The sequence below is a fragment of the Podarcis pityusensis genome (genome assembly GCF_964106645.2).
Source record: "Podarcis pityusensis genome assembly, chromosome: 2".
NCBI lineage: Eukaryota > Metazoa > Chordata > Lepidosauria > Squamata > Lacertidae > Podarcis > Podarcis pityusensis.
This window is the reverse complement of record NC_138029.1, coordinates 8,689,593-8,695,592: the sequence shown is the minus strand read 5'-3', so window position 1 is coordinate 8,695,592 and position 6,000 is coordinate 8,689,593. Positions and strand designations below refer to the sequence as shown.

Here is a 6,000-nt window from a genome sequence, read left to right as displayed (position 1 = left end):
AGAACGTCTGGAATGGCAGAACTGTTGGGGAGCCACGGAACTAGTACAAGTCAACCATGTATGGAAGAAACTTCACAGGGCAAGGCGGCACATGATGTTGCAACTGGGAGGCTGGGTGATTTAGCACCCTGGAATCATATTTGATAATGGGGCGCTGTACCAAGGAATCAAAGTATCCTGTTAAGGGGATTCAGGGGGAGGAGCTTCTGTCCAGGTGCCCAGACAGGGGCTGATGGGCTAAAGCACTCACAAAATGGTGATCTTGGGGAGTTGCCCCAATTTGATGAACATCATAGGGTGGTTCTTAACCTTGATTAATCTGCCAGATAATCAACCAGCAGTGGGTTGGTTGATACTGGATATACACCCAATGCCTGTGCCAAAACCTGCTGACATCTGTAATAATAATAATAATAATAATAATAATAATAATAATAATAATTTATTATTTATACCCCACCCATCTGGCTGGGTTTCCCCAGCCACTCTGGGCAGTTCCCAAAAGAGGACTAAAAACAAAATAAAACTTCAAACATTAAAAACTTCCCCAAACAGGGCTGCCTTCAGTTGTCTTCTAAAAGTCAGATAGTTGTTTATATCCTTGACATCTGATGGGAGGGCATTACACAAGGTGGGTGCCACCACCAAGAAGGCCCTCTGCCTTGTTCCCTGTAACCTCACTTCTTGTAGGGAGGGAACCGCCAAAAGGCCCTCGGCGTTGGACCTCAGTGTCTGGGCTGAACAATGGGGGTTGTATTGTGTTGTGTTGTATTGTGTTCATTGCAATTTCACCATGCCTTAGTCCCGCCACGCATGGCTCAACTGTGCCTGAACCCACAATGAATGATGTTGTACCATATATGATTCAATTCAATTGCTTTTGATTTATGTGTCCTTTCCAGGGATTTTAATTAATACAGATAGCCCAGAGCAGGTGCATAACTCTATTTGGGCTGAAAAGACATGTCAACAGCATTATTACATTTGACACCAGGCCAACATGTTGCAAGACACCTCTCTGCTGTTGCTATAGTAAGCTAGTCTTTCCAGCTGAGTCCATGCTCAACCTTCAATCATTAGAGTAAAATATTCTCCCCATATTATTTGCCGGTATGCTTCTGAATACGAATTGCCAGAAACTGCTGAGGGAGAGAGAGTACTCTTGAGCTCAGATCCTGCTGGACAGAATTCAGTCCCACAAAATTGCTCCTTGACACCTCCCAGTTTAACAGCTCACGGTGTGCTCAGTACATCCCAGCTGTCTTCTACAACAATAAATCACCCATGTACCTTGTTTGTGTCAGGAAAAATTATAACGATGATGTTCCCTGCATGAACATGTGAGTGGCACAGAAAATGGCCCACATCTGGATTTTGTGAAAAGGAGTGTTAAGAATCCTTGATACAGAACAGTGCAATGCAGCGGTGAGCTCAGAAGATACAGAGATCCATACCCCTCCAGTCTGTCCCATATGACAGGCATTTTCCACATGTGTATAATATAGACTGTCTTTCTCCACAGCCATAGGCCTTACATACCTCTTTCTGTATCTGTCCATCTGTTTGTGGCTTCAAACTATAACTGATTAATCAGACAAGATAATGGATTAAAATACTTCTGACTGACTAAACAGGTGTCCTTGGTTAATCAGGAAACAGAGGTTAAGACAATGGTTTCTTATTTTAATACAGGAACTTACCTAAATGGTAGGTTGCCACCCTAAGAAAAATGTATTTCCATTTCTCTGGCACACATAATGGAAGACTTCTTCTAAGATGTTGTGTGCTTCTAAGATGTTGTGTGTTTGGGGAACTCCAGGACTGGGAGCTACCATAAATTTTGCCCTCCCAGCCTTTCTGTTTGGCCCTCAGGAGACAAACCAGACATGCCCCATGCCCACTGTGAGTGCTTTTGCCTGGCTGGACTGTATAAATTCTGTATGGATTTTTATTAGACCTTTAGCATGGCTTGGTGGAAGATATGTGAGTATGTATGTAGAGTGGAGAGCATAGAAACCTATGTTTCTACATGGCCATAGTTTAGTTTACTGTGTGAAGGAAACAGTCAAATCCATTGACCTACCCACTTTTGCTTCTGGCCCCACACACCTTGGCCTGGAAGGGGTCCCATGAGGAAATGTGGCCCTTGGTCTTAAAAAGATTCCTCACTTTTGATCCCAAAACAAGGAAAAGTCTGCTGCTCTTCTTGTTCTTCTTATATGTGGGTTCAGTAATATGTAAATTTATGCAGATTTGCATGATGAATTAATTGACGAGTTGACCAAAAACTTGTATGGTTAATAAACTGAGATTTCTTTAATCAGCCCAAGTGTCTTATATATCTTAAACACTTTTAATCTGCAAATGTCATTATCATCTTTATAATGGTTTACATCAGGGGTCAGAAACCTTTTTCGGCCATGGGATGGTCCACTGTCTCTCAGACCATGTGGTGGGCCGGACTATATTTTGAAAAATATATATGAACGAATTCCTATGCCCCACAAATAACCCAGAGATGCATTTTAAATAAAAGGACATTCTACTCATATAAAAACATGCTGATTCCTGAACCATCCACGGGCCGGATTGAGAAGGCAACTGGGCTGGATCCGGCTCCCGGGCCTTAGGTTGCCTACCCTTGGTTTACATCAGTTACTCTGTTTCCCATTTTTTCAGGGAAGGAGCTGGAAACAAGAGAACATGGGTAGCTCAAAGAATCTAGGGAAGAGATGTCTCCCAGATCTCTCTACCCTTTGGCCCAGGGATGGTGAGCCTGTGCCTTTAATAATTCTGTAGAAGATTAAGAAATTTCCTCATCAGCACTCAGATAATGCTCCGAGGGCAGGTGATGCTGTTGCATTGCTAAAACTAGTTACTGCCTGGCTAGGAGGCCGCCTTAACAGGAGAGAGACTGCAGAGACCCAGGTAAGCTGCATGAGTTTACTGAGCCTTCTGGGGCAGGGGGAGGGAATTATAAATATATTTAAAAAGTGAAGGGGATGGGATTATATAACAGTTTTGTGGCCTAGGAGGGAATGCCTGATGGCACGAAATGCATTGTTACGTTTCCTCTTCCACACACCTTATTAAAGGAATCAAAGCTTTTACTAAGGCTTTAATGAAACATCTCTGTAGGCTGAAGATCCTCAGTCTGGTCCCCAAGCAGAAAGCCAGAGACAACCGAAAGCATCCCTTCAAATTGCGTGCAGCGCTTTTAGGTTGTACACATCCAGCTCTTTCCTGCTCACATTATTCCTTTGAAGCCTGGCCACATTGTGGGAGAAGTCAAATTGGAACCAGTCTTGCTGGCAGATGACTCACATGTACCCGCAGGCTAGGAGAAGAGCAGAAAGGAAAACCACCTAGTTAATTAAATTGCACCGGGATACTCAAACCACCTAGTTAATTAAAGAGCAAAATATATGTCACAAGGCCTAGTTTGGTCAGAATCGAGTATACACTTCCAGAGTTAACACTAAATACATTACTTCTGGTAAATGAGCCACAATAGCCGTCAAAGGGCCATGAAAATTTGTGCCTCAGACTAGTCTACCCATGTACTATCTGAAACCAAAGGGGTGCATTGGTTGCCAGGTGTGAAATATATTTGCATTATTTCCTACCCCCCCCCCAATGTGTTGCACATTTGACTTCATAAGAGGAAACTCCCCTAAAATGAGAGGACTGGCTAAAGAAGGTTGGGCAGGAAAATGGAGAGAATCTAATCTCTCCAGTATGTTTGAGAGTTGTCCAAAGCCACAATAATAGAAGCTCAATTACAGTGTAACCTACAGCTCAGGAAATAGACAATGGTACCTTGGGTTAAGAACTTAATTCGTTCTGGAGGTCAGTTCTTAACTTGAAACTGTTCTTAATCTGAGGTACCACTTTAGCTAATGGGGCGTCCCGCTGCTGCCCTGCTGCCGCGCGATTTCTGTTCTCATCCTGAAGCAAAGTTCTTAACCCGAAGTACTATTTTTGGGTTAGCGGAGTCTGTAACCTGAAGCGTCTGTAACCTGAAGCATCTGTAACCTGAGGTACCACTGTACCAGCATGGCCAAGAGGGTGGCATCATAGTTAACAAGCAGGTCCAAGAAGGCTTCCTTCCGAAATGGACGTATTGGCCAAATGAGGAGGGTATAATAGCATACAGTATAAGTAAGTTACTATTACACTGACTATAGGTGCGACTTGACTCTAAAAGTGTTTATGCGAAAGAACTGTCATTTGTACATCTCAGCTATTGTCTATGCAGATTGTACACTCATGGATCATTCCCCGTGAATTACTTACATAAGTGCAGGCATAGGCAAACTCCTGCCCTCCAGATGTTTGGGACTACAATTCCCATCATCCCTGACCACTGGTCCTGTTAGCTAGGGATGATGGCAATTGTAGTCCCAAACATCTGGAGGGCTGGAGTTTGCCTATGCCTGCATAACTGTATGGCTCCACTGTTAGTGTACACAGGTACACAGATGGTACACGTGTTGGATGTAATGTGTGAATCCCCTATGGTGATTTACCAGAAATAAATTCCATTCGGTACAATGGGACTTACTCTGGGGTAATTGAGTTTAGGACTGCAACCCGAATCTAGTGATTTGATTGGAACAGTACGGAATAATATGGAAGGCTTAGCAAATGCCTCGGGCTAAAACTGCACCACTTACCATGATACATGCACTGCCTTCTAATAAGTTTGTGCTCCATTAAAGAGACTGAGTCATGGTTTTGAAATGATTGGCAAAGGTAAAGTGCTGCTGGGGTTTAGGGAGCATAGAAGTACCATGTGTGGGCGGTGACTGGTGTTGAGGGAGCAACGATCTCATCATTATCTTTCGATGAGCAGACTTAGAGGAAAGAGGTTGGCTCCGTACTTATTTCATGGCCTCTTCTATGTTGTAAATGCCTGGCTGAATTGTGGTCTTTGATCTGGATGCTGTCAAATGGCCCACCGCTGCAACGTGGATGTGCGATGTCACACACACACACCTGACGTAGTGTATGTGATGTCATGCCAGTGTGGTGTAATGGTTAAGAGAAGTGGACTTGTAATCTGGTGAACTGGGTTCGCGTCTCCGCTCCTCCACATGCAGCTGCTGGGTGGCCTTGGGCTAGTCACACTTCTCTGAAGCCTCTCAGCCTCACTCACCTCACAGAGTGTTTGTTGTGGGGGAGGAAGGGAAAGGAGATTGCTAGCTGCTTTGAGACTCCTTCGGGTAGTGATAAAGCGGGATATCAAATCCAAACTCCTCCTCCTCCTCCCCTTCTTCTTCTTCTTCTTCTTCGTGCAGGTGTGTGATGCACATCTATGTTGCGACTGGCTCCTCCTCCTCCTCTGATTGTGCCTTATCTCCTCCAGGAGGAGAGTGAGTGAGCATCATGTATCACAAGCCTTTGCATGATATGTGGAGACCTTGTAAAACGGGGTGCAGTTTCACTAATCTCTGACATCTGCAAAAATGGACACAGGGCTGGTAGTTGCTTTGAAGAGATTCAGACATGATCGTGGCATCCCTAGATCAGGGATGGGGAACTTTTAGCACTCCTGATGTTGCTGAACTACATCTTGAATCAGCTCCAGCCAGCATGGCCAATGTTCAAGACTGATAGAAGTTACCGTCCAACAACACCAGGCAGTCCAAAGGTCCTCTGCCCTCATTGTATATTTATAACTTTGGACCCAATGATTTTGTGTGTGTGTGTACTGTAGTCTTTATTCATTTTCATCTTTAAACTGATCAACATAGCTGTATTGAGAAATATCTTTGTTTTCATTAGAACGCATGACATTGCAACGATTACATAGAAATAAAAATAAAACAGCAATGAATACTCAGATAAACGTTTCTGAATTGACAATGTTGTGTCAAAGTATTTATACCAAAATTATCAGTTACTGCAGATATGAAATTATGTATAGTAATGTGTATAGCTTAGATTTGTGACCATAAGAAAAAGTTATTTTGTATCAATAAACAACCAGAATTTATA

General features: G+C 43.4%; 1 long non-coding RNA gene across 2 annotated transcripts in view; it reads left to right on the top strand.

The window, feature by feature from the left end:
* The first annotated feature begins 2,873 nt into the window (after nt 1-2,873).
* Nucleotides 2,874-6,000, top strand: part of LOC308471260 — a 52,645-nt gene continuing 49,518 nt past the window's right edge. For both annotated transcript variants that reach the window (XR_013982852.1, XR_013982853.1), the window contains exon 1: nt 2,874-2,928. This is a non-coding gene — a long non-coding RNA (uncharacterized lncRNA). The remainder of the gene's footprint in view (nt 2,929-6,000) is intronic.